Below are 15,726 nucleotides of genomic sequence, written 5' to 3' on the forward strand. Positions count from 1 at the left end.
TAGAGAGACATTCTGGATTCTAGGGCCAGGTGCACAAATTAAAATCTGCTAGGATTGGGAATGGCCATGTTGTGTACTGATTGACAGGGCTGATTTTCAATTGTGGCCACAGAGAAATAATGTAGACAGTCATGGAATAAAGGAGCTGGTCCTGGAGACAGAATAGGAAACTGTAAGGTGAAGTAAATGGGCTGCTTTTTGCACTGGTCTTCCTTGCCCTGAGAATCTAACTAATCCAGGATACTATGAGGTAACAACAGAGTAGTGAAGCAGAGAGGAAAAGGCTGTGCTGGAGGCTGCTGGTGGCACCCTGTAGGAGATGCCAGGAGGAGGTTTGGGTGCATTCCATCTTCCTTCCTTCCTCCCCCTTCTCCCCGTTTGAGGTGGGCAGGCTGGTTCCAGGCTTTGCTGGAGGCTTCCTTTCCACCCCCAGGTTGCTTGTCTATCTAATTGCTCTAACTTCAAGCAGCTGTGTGAGAGACAGCTGGCTAGACTTTTCCAACTCTTTGGCCCTTAAAAGAAGGAAGGCTGTGCTAGAGGTGCAGTCTCTGGTGCAAGTTGCTGGCAGGTGAATTGCTGAAGCCAGCCACCAAAGTGGTCTGCCCTTTGATGGTAGCCTTCAGGAATGGGGTTGAGGAGGTGTGGCCAATGCATTGTTTTGGACTTCTGGAATGGAGCCTCCTGCTAATTATTAGCTGAGCCTGGTACAGGTATGTGTCTTGGGTCATCCAGAGAGAGAGAAAAGTTTATTTGGTCATTGACCAGTAAACATTTACTCATGAAGAGATGGGGAGGCAGGGGACATCTCTGGGACAGCTATTCCAGTCCTGGTGGGGAATCAATAAAGATTTGGTGCTGGTAGAGCAGCAGGTCATAATAGGGGAAGGGATTTCAGAAATTTAATTGCAGTTTCCCCTTCCATCAGGCCTACCACTTCTTTGACCTTGGAGAGCAGTGTGTACAACCCACAGAACCTCACCTTATTACTTTGTAATACCATCGGTCTAAAATAAGTCTGAGATCATCCATGACTTGATCATGGATGAAGGAGTTGACATGGTGTGCATTATGGAGACCTGGTCTGGAGAGGCTAGTGGCCTGGTTTGTTCATCCATGACTTGATCATGGATGAAGGAGCCGACCTGGTGTGTATTACGGAGACCTGGTCTGGAGAGGCTAGTGGCCTGATTTGTTCCCAGCTCTTCCCGGTGGAGCAGGTGAGAGGATGTGGGCAGGAAGGTGGGATGGCTGTGGTCTATAAGAATACCATTTCCCTTACCAGGATCCCTGTCAGGGAATTGGCCTATATTGAATGTGTGTACCTAAGTCTAGGGACCAAGGATAGATTGGGACTTCTATTAGGTCCCTAACTGAGCTGATAGTTCTGGTTGCTGAGTTGGCATTGGAGTGGCCTAGGTTGTTGGTAATGGGGGATGTCCATTTTGGGACTGGGTTGTCAGGCGTGGCTCAGGAGTTCATAGTGGCCATGATGACTATGGGCCTATCCCTAGTGGTTTCTGGACTGCCACATGATGCTGGTCACATGCTCTATTTGGTCTTTTGCTCTGATCAAGGTGGTGTTCCATGGGTGGGACTAGTGTCATCTCCCCACTGTGATCACCATGGAACCATAACTCACCTCTGCAGGGGTGAAGGACTCATTAGGTTGGTCCACCCAAGAAGGTTATTGGATCCAATAGGATTCCAAGAAGCCTTGGAAGGGTTGTAAGTTGGCTCTGCTAGTGATTCTGTCGATGCTCTGGTACAAATATGGAATAATGCACTTACTAGAGCGGTAGATACAATCACTCCTAAGCATCCTCTTTGACCTGCTTTAAAGTCAACCCTGTGGTACTTGGAAGAACTATGGGAGCTGAAGCAGTGAGGTAAATGACTAGAGCAGGGTTTCTTAACCTAGGGCCCCCAGTTTCTTAACCTAGGGCCCCAACTCCCATCATCCTCAGCCACAAAGGCCATGTCTGGGGATGATGGGAGTTGTAGTCCAACAGATTATTAGACCTTATCTGAAGAAACCTTACTGGACCCCTCAGTGTTGGCTAATTACAGACCTGTTTCTAATCTTCCTTGGTTGGGCAAGGTGACTGAGTTATCAAACTGGCTTTTGGGTGGGCTATGGGGTTGAGACTACCTTGTTCGGCCTGATGGATAACCTCAAGCTGGCTATTAGCAGGGGGAGTGTGACACTGCTGATCCTTTTGGATCTCTCTGTGGCTTTTGATGCCATCAACCATGGTATCCTGCTGGGTTGCTTGAAGGAGGTGGGATTGGGTGATATTGTTCTACAGTGGCTCCATTCCTACCTCTCTGGCAGATTCCAGATGGTGTCACTTGGAGACTGTTATTCTGCAAAGGGTGAGCTAAAGTGTGGAGTTCTACAAGGCTCCATACTATCTCCAATGCTTTTTAACATCTACATGAAACCACTGAGAAAGAGCAACAGGAGGTTTGGTCTGGGATATTATCAATATGCTGATGACACCCAGATCTATTTCTCCATACCAACATAATCAGGAAATTGCATCACACGCCCACCCCTAAATTCCTGTCTGGATGCAATAATGGTCTGTTTGAGGGATAACAAGCTGAAGTTTAATCCACATAAGACAGAGTTACTGTCTGTAGGGGATCGGGACCTGAGAGATGGTTCAGATCTGCCTGTTCTGGGTGGGGTTACATTCCCCCTGAAAGATCAGGTACATAATCTGGGAGTGCTGCTGGACCCAAAAGTCTCGCTGGTTCCTCAGGCTGAGGCAGTGGCCGGGAGTGCTTTTTATTCTCTTTGGCTGATACACAAGATACGTCCATTTCTGGAGACAAATGACCTTAAAACAGTGGTACATATGCTGGTAACTTCTAGGCTTGACTATTGTAATACACTCTATGTGGGGCTGCCTCTGTACATAATTCAGAAACTGCAGTTGGTATAGAATACAGCAGCCAGATTGATCTCTGGGTTTACCCGAAGAGACCATTTAACACCAATTTTGAAAGAACTGCACTAGTTGCCTATATGTTTCTGAACAAAATAAAGTGCTGATTATTACATATAAAGCCCTCAGTGGCTTGGGTCCAGGATTCTTAAGAGAGCGCCTTATCTGACGTGAACCCTGTCATCTATTAAGATCATCTGGAGAGGCTATGGTTGCCACCGACTCATTTGGTGGTGACCCGGGACTGGACTTTCTGTGTGGCTACCCTGGGGCTTTGGAATACGCTCCCTGCTGAAATAAGAGCATCTCCTCCTCTGTTTGTTTTTAGGAGGAACCTGTTTGTTTTCCCAGGCTTTTAATTGAAATTTTAATATGTTTTTACTCATCAAGATTTTTTATCTATTTTATGAATTTTAACTGTTTTATATTGTTTTTATATCGTTATGTTTTAACTTGTATACTGCCTGGAGATTTCCATATTGGGCAGTATAGAAATATGCTAAATAAAAATCAGAAATAAAAATACACCAGTGACACAGAGAGAAGCAATACATAATAGAGAAGATGAAGAAAAGAAAGAGATGGGCAAGAAGCAGAGCATGCATCAGGGACAGGGTTGGGGACAGAGACATGGCCTGCTGCTGGGTATCTAATTCGTGAGTGTGGGATTGCTGTGTCTGTTGGAATTTATCAGCCAAGGTCTTGTTGCAGGCTTCTAGTTCTCTGTAAATGGGAATGAGCATGGCAGCATTCCATTCCAATAGGGGAAGGACTGTAATCACCATTACTGTGTCCTAGATATAAATATAGGTTAGTTATTGAGGAAAGTTGTATGGGGACTTAGCCTCTGAGAGTGCATTATAGGAGGAATGGCCAACTTCTGTATTTTGAGGGGTCACTCTCATAATACAGATACTAGTCTGTAATACATGAGTCTCAAAATACAGAGACACCATAACACAGACAGTCAGTGTCTATAATAATAAAGTTAGCATAATTTAGCAGTAAATAGGACATATGTGCTTGGATGAGGTGAGTCCATTGGCTGAAGGCAGAACAAATGTGTTTCCTGAAAACTACTATCGAGAGAGAGATTAGCAGTAGTCATTTACCATTTAAGAAAGCAGATGTTGCAGTAGAATTTATATGAAACACACATGATTGTAATGCTTCATTTCCCTACATGTGAAATGGGAAGCACCTTCTTTTTTTTTTTTTTACCACATCAAGGGCCAGATATCAATTCAAGATAGGGTATGAGTCCAGGTACCAAAGCAGAACTTATAGATTTGTTTCCAGTTGTAATTACTCTTTCAACCTTAGAGAAAAAAGTGCAAGTCTGACCCAGTGTCAACCTCACAGAATCCAATTACAGCAGTCTAGTCTGTCGGGCACAGCTGAAGATTGAAGACCCTGCAGGCAGTTTAGGACATGACTTTTAAATAAACAACAACTTGGCGGTTTAAGAAGGATGCCATCATGGAGTCCATGAGACTATGCTAGTTATAACACTGTTCCCATGGGGATCATGTGCAAGCTAAAGATAATTTCCTACTGATTCAAATATGTAATTTAACATGCTAATAGAACCATGAACACCAGACAGCATGCTTGATCAACACATAATAGGTCATTATTGGCAAGAAGAAACTGAGCCCTTTCTCACGATCCCATGAGTGGGCTTGAGGGCAGTGGGGAAGGCTGCAGCAGCTTACCTTCCCTGCAGATGATCTACAAGAGTTGCTGGTTGTGCGGATTTCGTGCCCACATGAGCTGCTGCTGCCCCGGAAAGCACAGAATTGGGGACCGGGACATGTTGTCCCACAATGCACTGTATGAGTAAGAGTGATGGCTAGGAGCTCACTCCAGTATCAGCACTGGATGGGAGCAGCCGGCACTGACACCCAAACAATTAGCCTGGGTTAATGTTACACACGCAGCCTTAACCTCGGCTAACTGGCAGGCTCCCTAGGTGGGGTTTGCTGCTGAGGAGCTGCCAGGAGCCACACAGCTCCCATCAGTTCTCACAGTCAGCCAAGCTTGGGTTTAGCTGCCCTAGCCCAGTCTTGGCTGCTCATGGAAACAGCCTCAATATTCCATTGTGACAAACATCTTTTCTTGGATGTCTGATGTAAGGACAGAATCCTTTTTGTCAACCATTGGTTGGACTAAGAGTGAGCTTTTCCAAGAAAGGGTAATGCACTTACAAAGTAACTTGCCAGGATCAAAACAAAAGAATAGGCTGAATGGGCAATTTGCTTTCTGGCAAGGAGTAGGCCTATTAATTTGTTGACTAGAGAGTTTCATAACAAATAGCCTGGAATTTTCAGTCAGGAGAATTTTCAGTCAGTTTCACCATTGCAAAGTGACTGAATGTGGTATTTGAACTATACAGGTGAAACTCGAAAAATTAGAATATCGTGCAAAAGTTCATTAATTTCAGTAATGCAAATTAAAAGGTGAAACTGATATATGAGACAGACACATTACATGCAAAGCGAGATAAGTCAAGCCTTAATTTGTTATAATTGTGATGATCATGGCGTACAGCTCATGAGAACCCCAAATCCACAATCCCAGAAAATTAGAATATTACATGAAACCAATAAAACAAGGATTGTAAATAGAACAATATCGGAACTCTGAAAAGTATAAGCATGCATATGTATTCAGTACTTGGTCTGGGCCCCTTTTGCAGCAATTACTGCCTCAATGCGGCGTGGCATGGATGCTATCAGCCTGTGGCACTGCTGAGGTGTTATGGAAGACCAGGATGCTTCAATAGCGACCTTCAGCTCTTCTGCATTGTTTGGTCTCATGTCTCTCATCCTTCTCTTGGCAATGCCCCATAGATTCTCTATGAGGTTCAGGTCAGGCGAGTTTGCTGGCCAATCAAGCACAGTAATCCCATGGTCATTGAACCAGGTTTTGGTACTTTTGGCAGTGTGGGCAGGTGCCAAGTCCTGCTGGAAAATGAAGTCAGCATCCCCATACAGCTCGTCTGCGGAAGGAAGCATGAAGTGCTCCAAAATCTCCTGATAGACGGCTGCATTGACCCTGGACTTAATGAAGCACAGTGGACCAACACCAGCAGATGACACGGCTCCCCAAATCAACACAGACTGTGGAAACTTCACACTGGACTTCAAGCATCTTGCACTGTGTGCCTCTCCATTCTTCCTCCAGACTCTGGGTCCTTGGTTTCCAAATGAGATGCAAAAGTTGCTCTCATCAGAAAAGAGGACTTTGGACCACTGAGCAACAGACCAGTTCTTTTTTTCTTGAGCCCAGGTAAGACGCTTCTGACGTTGTTTGTTGTTCAGGAGTGGCTTGACAAGACGAATACGACATTTGAAGCCCATGTCCAGGATCTGTCTGTGTGTGGTGGCTCTTGATGCACTAACTCCAGCCTCAGTCCACTCCTTGTGAAAGTCCCCAACGCTTTTGAATGGCCTTTTCCTGACAATCCTCTCCAGGCTGCGGTCATCCCTGCTGCTTGTGCACCTTTTTCTTCCACACTTTTCCCTTCCACATAACTTTCTATTCATGTGCTTTGATACAGCACTTTGGGAACATCCAACTTCTTTTGCAATTACCTTTTGAGGCTTTCCCTCCTTATGGAGGGTGTCAATGATGGTTTTCTGAACAACTGTCAAGTCAGCAGTCTTTCCCATGATTGTGATTCCTAATGAACCAGACTGAGAGACCATTTAATGGCTCAGGAACCCTTTGCAGGTGTTATGGATTGATTAGCTGATTGGAGTGGGACACCTGGAGCCTAGACTGTTGAACCTTTTCACAATATTCTAATTTTCTGGGATTGTGGATTTGGGGTTCTCATGAGCTGTACGCCATGATCATCACAATTATAACAAATTAAGGCTTGACTTCTCTCGCTTTGCATGTAATGCATCTATCTCATATATCAGTTTCACCTTTTAATTTGCATTACTGAAATTAATGAACTTTTGCATGATATTCTAATTTTTCGAGTTTCACCTGTACATGGGCAGAAATATTATCCAACCACTATTTTCTCAAATTTTCTTGGCCTGGAAGGGGGTCGAATATTTTAGAGAATTTATCTCCCATTCACCATTTCTGCCCATTTGAATTTTTAAACACAGGAATAATTCACATATCCATAAATGGCTCCTTGTGGGCATAGCTGAGAGAACAGACCTCCCAAATGCATTAAGGAACATACTCAGGATGGCTGGGGACCCTAATGAACAAAGACTCCTAATATTTTGAGTGGCTGATAGAATCTATTTTACTCTATCACCAAGATTGTGAACAAAATCACATTTTTTCAAAGTCAGAGAAACAAAGTCCCTCATTGCCTGGACATTTAGATAACAGGACCAAGATACTGGCCCCCGTGATCATGATTATGCCTTGATTGTGTTATTAAGTTTATCAGCATAAACATAATAACCAGCCAAACAAAACCCATGTCATATCTAATACAACTCTGTACCACCACTTGTGAGTTTACCACATATGAAGTTGTAATAAATGGGGGAGAGCTTGTTATTCTCTAACAGAAATACAAATATTTAACATCACAGCACAATAAATTCCATTTTTTTAACCTGACAAGCATTAAGTGATATGGCATTTTAATTTGGTCAGGGCACTACTAATTATTGGCAAATTTCTCACTTAATTCTCCAGTCCCTACTGAAACAGTATATATTGAATTTAATAAGGCATTCCAAGTAGACAACTGGCTGTAGAGCATATGTAAAGTCCATCTTATTCAGAATAATTAAAGATGGCAAATTGCTCAAGTGAATAACAGGATTTCTCCCATGTGGCATAAAGTATTACAGCTTACCTTAACAGACTCATTATTTTATTCACTGGGCACTGTGGGCTCAATTTGCCATTGCAGTACATGCAAGTGTGAAACACATTTTAAAAATCTAGAGAGGGAGTTGGAGATTTCACTTGGCAGCATTTCACACATGCTTCGCATGGGTGTAAATGGAACATAACACACACAGCAATGGAGAATGGAATCCTATTTAGCATTTACAAAAGTGATGGCTCTCTAGAGAGCCCTTATGGAAATGAAAATCTGTGTCTCAAAATGACAGCCACAGCTATTAGCTGCAGGTCTTTTTTTGCAGATAAGTAGTTGGCTATATAAAAGTGGTTCATTTACTAACAGCATCATTTACTCTAGCACATGAAACTACATTTAAAAAGTGAATATGGGCAATGCAGAATAGCCAACTTCCAAATCCGTACACAGACAAACTTAAAATTATAAATCCCACTTCTAAAATGAAATCATTGTTGAGAGGTCTTCTGAAAATTTGAAAAATAGGATTACACCAAAGCAAATTAAAAGTTGGATATAAATACATATAAGTTAAAGTGTGCCCTTGAGTCGATGTCACCTAATGGCACAGCGGGGAATTAACTTGCCTAGGGAGCAAGAGGTTGCTGGTTTGAATCCCCGCTGGTATGTTTCCCAGACTATGGGAAACATCTATATCTGGCAGCAGTGATATAGGAAGATGCTGAAAGGCATCATCTCATACTGTGCGGGAGATGGTGATGGTAAACCCCTCCTGTATTCTACCAAAGACAACTACAGGGCTCTGTGGACGCTAGAAGTTGACACTCTGTGGACGCTAGAAGTTGACACTTATAATAAAAAGTATACCTATAAAATATTTATTTTCTAAGTAGCAGTGGAAAGCAGTGGATTTTTGTTGAATGAGGGGATGCAGTTTGTTTTTCTCAGCAGCATTATTTTTTCTTTTCTAATTTATTTTTAAAGGAATGGATTTTTGTCTCTCTGGGTTAATTTTTTAAAAAGAAATAAAGTACAGGATTGGCAGCAACCTTTCTTTTTTTGGCCGCCTCTAATGCATTTGGTATTGGGAAATACAGATTTAAATTTCCACCAACAAACCTGCCAAGGTGATCTCAGGAATCTTGCTCTCTGTCAGCCGAATCTGCCTAACAAGGTGGGTGTTGTACACCATTGCCAGGAAATTTGGGTACAAATGTTAAAACATACATAAGAGGGGAAAGGCTGGCAAGCTACTGCTGAAGCTAATGTAAATAGTGCCGTATCGTTTTTCCTTATCTGAATTGCTACTATTACTGTTTAGAGTATCAACAAAGAAAATGTTTATAATGATGGGAACAGGGGAAAGATTATTACATTGCAGATCAAAAGCTCCTCACCTCTGTCCCAGATTTCATAGATTTTGCCCTTATTCAGTTATGTCTAGATTGAGTTCTATGGGACAAAGTAAGCAAGCTGCAAAGGGATCCATTGAGAGCCAAACCCATCTATGTTGGCTAGAGATGTGCACAAATCAAATTTTGCGATATGATCCGAGCTTGAATTGAATATCAAAATACTCAAATCATTTCCTCAAAACAGTGGCCATTGCCAGCTGTTTTGACGAATCAACTCTTATTGATTTGAGATGTTTGAGTGTTGTGAGTGATCAGCCATAGGGAACAATGGGGAACTCAAATCACCCCATTATTCCCTACAGGTAGGTCCTAGGGTCACCAAAGTGGGTTAGGTGGTAGGGCATGATGGGTGCTACCTGCCACCCAAACCACAAAAGAAATGGGTAATGCCTGAGAGAGCCTGGTCCCATACCCCATAGCGTGTCTTCCCGTCACCTTCTTAGCTGCCTCTCAGTGCTAGGTATGTGGACAAATTGATTTTTTCAATTCAATGTGTGCCCAAATTGAATCACCCCTGGTTTGCTTTGTGTCCAAATCTACCCTCCCCCCACCCCGAATCATCCCAGAGTAGATTTGGATTCAATTTGATTAGGATTCAGATTGATTCGGACCACTGATAAATGTCCATGGGACACTGTACTGGTCAAAGACCACAATAAAGTTTATCTGTCTATCCGTGGGGCACCAGATTTGGGTGGTGGGTACATCCCCATGTGTGCCACCTACCACCCAAATTTCAAGGCAATGGAGCACTTGGTTGATTTTTAATGATCTATTTTAGTTTTTACTTATATTGTATATTTCCGCCATAGGAATCCTATGAGGATTCATTGCACACCTTCATTTCTTCTGTACATTTTGACTGTGATTGGGCAATGCCAATTGTGAACTGCCATGTGCCAACTACACCCCCCACACATACACACACATCCGCAATGCAGTGAGGTATTCAGTTTATTTTTAAAGAATATTAAGGTGTTTAGATTCTTTGGTGTCTAATAACGTTTCCTCATAATGAATCCCTATGAGGATTCATTATATGCCTTCATTTCTTCTGTTCATTTTTACTGTGTCAATTGCCATGTGTCAGCTACACCCCCCCCCCCACACACACACTGGGGTATTCAGTTTATTTTTTAGGATTTTTTGAAGTGTTTAGATTCTTTGGTGCCTTCATTATACACTTTCATTTCTTCTGTTCGTTTTGACCCCACTGCTTTGCAGATAGGGGTGGGGAATTAGTGACATCCCATATCCCAACTACTCTGAACCTGCAAACCACTGGGTACTCAGTTTATATTTTAGGAATTTTTGAGGTGTTTAGATTCTTTGGTGTGTAATGAATCCTCATAGGGATTCATTATGAGGAAAGGTTATTAGACACGAAAGAGTCTAAACACTTGAAAAAATTTCTAGAACATAAACTGAGTAGTACCCCACTGCCTTGCTGGTGTGAGGGGGGTGTAGTTGGCACATGGCAGTTGATATCTGGCACTGTCCAAATACAGTCGAAATGAATAGAAGAAATGAAAGTGTGTAATGAATCCTCATTGGGATTCATTAAGGAAAAGTTGTTATACCCCAAGGAATGCAAACATTTGAAAAATAGTGACCACACATTTTGCTCCATAACTGCACTACTAGGAACAAAGGAACATAGGAAACTGCCATATACTGAGTCAGACCATTGGTCTATCTTGCTCACTATTGTCTTCACAGACTGGCAGCAGCTTCTCCAAGGTTGCAGGCGGAAATCTCTCTCAGCCCTATCTTGGAGAAGCCAGGGAGGGAACTTGAAACCTTCTGCTCTTCCCAGAGCAGCTTCATCCCCTGAGGGGAATATCTTGCAGTGCTCACACATCAAGTCTCCCATTCAGATACAACCAGGGCATACCCTGCTTAGCTATGGAGACAAGTCGTGTTTGCTACCACAAGACCAGCTCTCCTCTCCTAAACCAGCTCTCCTCTCCTTCTACAAGGAGTTGTAGAAGTTCTACAACTATATATAAATCTAAATAGAGTTCTACAAGGGCTAGAGCTTTGCGTTAAAAAAATGCAAACTGGAAATCTGGGGAAAATAATAGGAGAATTCTGAATCTCTACGTGATTTGAATTGAATCTGGTGCAATTTGATTTGGACCCGAATCTAGCCAATGGACCACAGGAGCAATTTGTTCTGTCTCCAAATTGCCCAAATCCGCTAGATTCAGGTACAAATTGATTTGTACTCAAATAGATTTGCACATCCCTAATAAAAAGGGACCAGTGCTCTCTTAATGGTACAAATGTGCATATACATTTGTCATATGTACTTAACTTGTTGTATAGTGTGTGATTTGCCTTGATATTCTTGTCATTTGGAACCATCGTCTAGTATGCACTTTTAGTTCCAACTTTCTACTTGTGGCACATCTGAGGTTCCACTGTGTTTTCACAGTGGTTAGTTGTCCAGTGTCTCTGAGCATATGCAGAGTGCTTCCCCCCCCCGACCCCACACTTGGAAGCAAGAGGCAGAACTAATAGAGTGATGACATGTCTCCCATACAGATTAAAAACCTAAAGACCTCTCTAGAAATTATTAAGAATGTACCTCACTTGTGTTTCTAGAAAACAGCACATATCTTTTTTCCTGTCCAAATTTCCTTCAAGTAACGCCCCCCCCCCACAATTCTCTCTCTTTTTCCTTGTTATAGGAAAACCGTTTTTGCTTATTTCCACCCTCCCCCATCCCATTCTGAATAAGTTGTATGAAAATGTAACCAGAAATTATGTATGGGCACATGCAGAATGCCTTTCTCTTACCATTGGTCAACTGCAATTTAATGCCTCAACACACATTTAGAGTTCAGGAGTAGGTGGTTTCCAAACACATGCATAGGCCAAGATCTACAACATGGCTGTACCCAGTCAGTTCTCTATTTTTGTTTTTGTTTTTTAAAAGAAGTTGGGTTGTGTGTCCATTCTAGATTCCTCATCTTTCTCTTCTCTGCAATTCTAGAAGCCAGAAAAGGATGTCCCTTTTAACTTACTGTCAGCAATGAAATAATGCATTTTTAATATTTTTAAAATATTCATCCTGATGTTTTATTACTATTTAATGGCAATATGTAAGGCTGAAGAAAGCACTTGCTTTACCCAAGCTCCTCCTGTCTTCCATCCCACTCCATGTTCAGCCTTTCATTCCAGCTTCCAACATTGCACTTTGGAGAAGCAGAGAGAGCTAGCATATTGTAAAAGCATCTAACTTCTATGTACACTAAGGCTTTATGGAACATCAGAGGGAAACATCTGCAAATACATTTACAGTAGGGATGTGCGAAACGTTTCGGGTACAGAACAATCTGTACCCGAAAGAGCGAATTTCGGGTGATTCGGAGCCGAACCGAATCACCCTCTAAGAAATCCGAATAATTTCAGATCCTAAACGAATCACCCCGTTTCAGATCTGAAATATTCAGATGTTTTGGAGATCAATTTAGTGGCCTTCTTTCCCCCCTCCATTTTGAGCAATGACGTCTATTTGAATTCCCGCCCTTTTGCATCCCATTGACTTCAATGCAAAAAGGTCTGATGTGACGTCTGCTCAAATGTTGGGTTCCAGGGGCAAAATAGTGGGGTGGGGTGGTAGTACCTAATGGGTGGAGGCTACCACCCCAATTGCAGAGGGATTGGCCAAAGGGCTGATTTTTGGTGAATTTTTGAAGCTTTAGTGTCTTTGGGGCAGATTGGGGGCATAACGTGGGATCTGGGCCAAAAAAGTGAGGTGGGGTGGTAGTGCCTAATGGGTGGAGGCTACGACCCCAATTGCAGAGGGATTGGCCAAAGGGTTGCTTTTTGGTGAATTTTTGAAGCTTTAGTGTCTTTGGAGCAGATTGGGGGCATAACGTGGGATCTGGGCCAAAAGAGTGGTGTGGTGTGGTATTGTCTAATGGGTGGAGGCTACCACCCCAATTGCAGAGTGATTGGGCAGAGGGCTGATTTTTGGTGAATTTCTGAAGTTTACACGTTTTTAAGGTTTTCCCCCTTTAGGTATAATGGAGGGTGTATCGCTTCACGTCGGGGGAAAAGGGGTGTCTTAGAGTGGTGTGGGGTTGGTGGTAGTTCCTGGTAGGGGCAAGGAAGCTGCCTGAATTTTTTCAAAGGATTTGGGCAGAGGGCTGATTTTTGGTGAATTGTTGAAGTTTACGTGTCTTTAAGGTTTTTCCTCATAATGTATAATGAAGCTTTCAGCAGCCCCATAAGTGCACTTGGGGGGTGCTGGGGTGGCCCAGAGCAAGTGGTGGTGTAGTTCACATAGGGTGCCAACCACCCTGGGTACAGGGTTCTGTTGTTTCTGAGGTATTCTGAGTGTGGATTCTATGATAGCAAATGATTTTCAATGAGACACCATAAATCCACTCTCATTTGCTATCATAGAATCTACATTCAGAATACCTCAGAAACAACAGAACCCTGTACCCCATGGGTTAGAAACCTTTAAGACGTGTAAACTTCAACAATTCACCAAAAATCAGCCCTCTGCCCAAATCCTTTGAAAAAATCCAGGCAGCTTCCTTGCCCCTACCCGGCACTACGACCAACCCCACACCGCTCTAGGCCACCCCTTTCACCCTGATGTGAAGCGATACACCCTACATTATACCTAATGGGGGAAAACCTTAAAGACGTGTAAACTTCAACAATTCACCAAAAATCAGCCCTTTGCCCAATCCCTCTGCAATTGGGGTGGTAGCCTCCACCCATTAGACACTACCATCCCACCCCACTCTTTTGGCCCCAGGACCCATTTTTTAATCCAAATCAATTCGGATTCAGTTTTAGATTAATTCGGATCCGAATCGAATCAGGGGTGATTCGGATGGGCAATATTCGGATACAGAACAGAACAGGGGTGTTTCGGTTCGGATCCGAATCTAAACACTGAAAATCAGAATTACACATCCCTAATTTACAGTAAAACATTTTCCAGATTCTTTGTTTGCCTTGTTTTTTTTTAGTTTTTTAAATGAATATGTATGATCCACTTAATCCTTCCATATTTTATATTGAGACAGAAAAGTGGGATCAGTGGTGACCAGTATGAGCAGGGCTGGGTGAGTGGTGGATAACCAATTGCAGCCCCCAACCTGGTGAACACTGCATGCCTGGTGTTAATGCCATGGTGGGTTAAGGTAAGAGTCAGAGAGGCAACTGGGACAAAGTGAGACATGTGAACAACCACTCCTGCAGGTTGTTTTCCAGTTCCCACCCATACCGGCTGCTGCCACTGGGTGGTATGTACATGATTTTAATAAATAAAAAAATTAATTTGTGTAAAAATTATAGGTTTTGGAATCACCATGATTAAGTGGGTTTCAGATACAGGGCTATATAGGCTATTTGGCTTAACATTTGATTTGTGGTTCTCTTACTGTGTTTAACCTGCATAGGTATGTATAATGCGAAAGGAGTGGAAAGGGAGGTGAAGAAGCAAATGTTCCCATGATAACAAGTTTACCCCAGACCCAAATGAGCTTAAATCCATTTTAAATGAGATACAAATTGGGCTTCATAGTAGCAGACACCTTTTGCCTGATTTTGCCTGATTTTTGAAACTCACCAGCCTAAAGCCCCAAAAAGATGTTCTTAAGAAGGGGCAAACTATAAGCTTCTTCACATGAATGAAATGCCTGGGGCTAGGGAGGGCTGGTGGGAAGGCAGGAGTATATCCACCTTTCCTCACACGTAGAGGCTGTTCAGTGCTCTGCCACACACCCACACAATCTGCATGGCGATCTCTGCACAAGAGATCTGTAGTCCTCCAGTATCCCACAGTGCATTGCATGGGCAGCAGAGAGGCTCCCTACATCAACACAGCAGCTCCTGGCTTCCTGGACACTCTATTGGCATCATTCTATTGTTGAAAGGGAGCCAGGCTGCCAGGAGCTACTGCAACTAGCCCTGAGTGTGCACATGATCGGGGCTGTAGAGGTAAGAAGTAACTGCTAACCTTTTACCTTGGTTAAAACCAAGGTAAAAGGATGGGTTAGCCCTACTTCAGAGCAGCCTGGTTGAAGCAGGTTGTGAGGCTCGACACAAGCCTCTCTACACTGGGTTTCGCACTCCTACCCAGCTTTGCACAGTCATGTGAATGACTTTTATGTGTTACATTGCAGCTTCATGTAATGAAGCCCTATTTTCACCATAGAAGTCCAGTTTTCCTCAGCTCCCTTTTGCCCTCAACAGTGCTCCAGAGCCATGTTTAGCTTGGAAACACATTTGGAACTTTACAAGGGTAGAAGCACTGTGATGGTCATGGTGGAGTTTGGGGGGAAATGCATAAAGAGGGTCAGGAGAAGGATTAAGCACTCCTCCTTCATTGCTTCTCTGCTTCAAAGTGACCCCTCCATTTCACATAAGAGAAGGGGCTTTCAGGCTGTAGTTGCAGTACAACATGCAATTTGACTTCTGGATTCCTTCAAAACAAACCAGGAATCTACTTGTTTTCAATCCAGACCTGTTTATAATAGCTGCTTTATAAATTTAGGAAAGTGAATTAGCAATAGTGCTT

General features: G+C 43.0%; 1 protein-coding gene across 4 annotated transcripts in view; it reads left to right on the forward strand.

The window, feature by feature from the left end:
* Window positions 1-15,726, forward strand: part of GABRA2 (gamma-aminobutyric acid type A receptor subunit alpha2) — a 184,578-nt gene that overhangs the window by 67,481 nt on the left and 101,371 nt on the right. The gene's annotated exons all lie outside the window — the stretch shown is intronic.

This window comes from Hemicordylus capensis, chromosome 5 (genome assembly GCF_027244095.1).
Source record: "Hemicordylus capensis ecotype Gifberg chromosome 5, rHemCap1.1.pri, whole genome shotgun sequence".
In the NCBI taxonomy this organism is placed as follows: Eukaryota; Metazoa; Chordata; class Lepidosauria; order Squamata; family Cordylidae; genus Hemicordylus; species Hemicordylus capensis.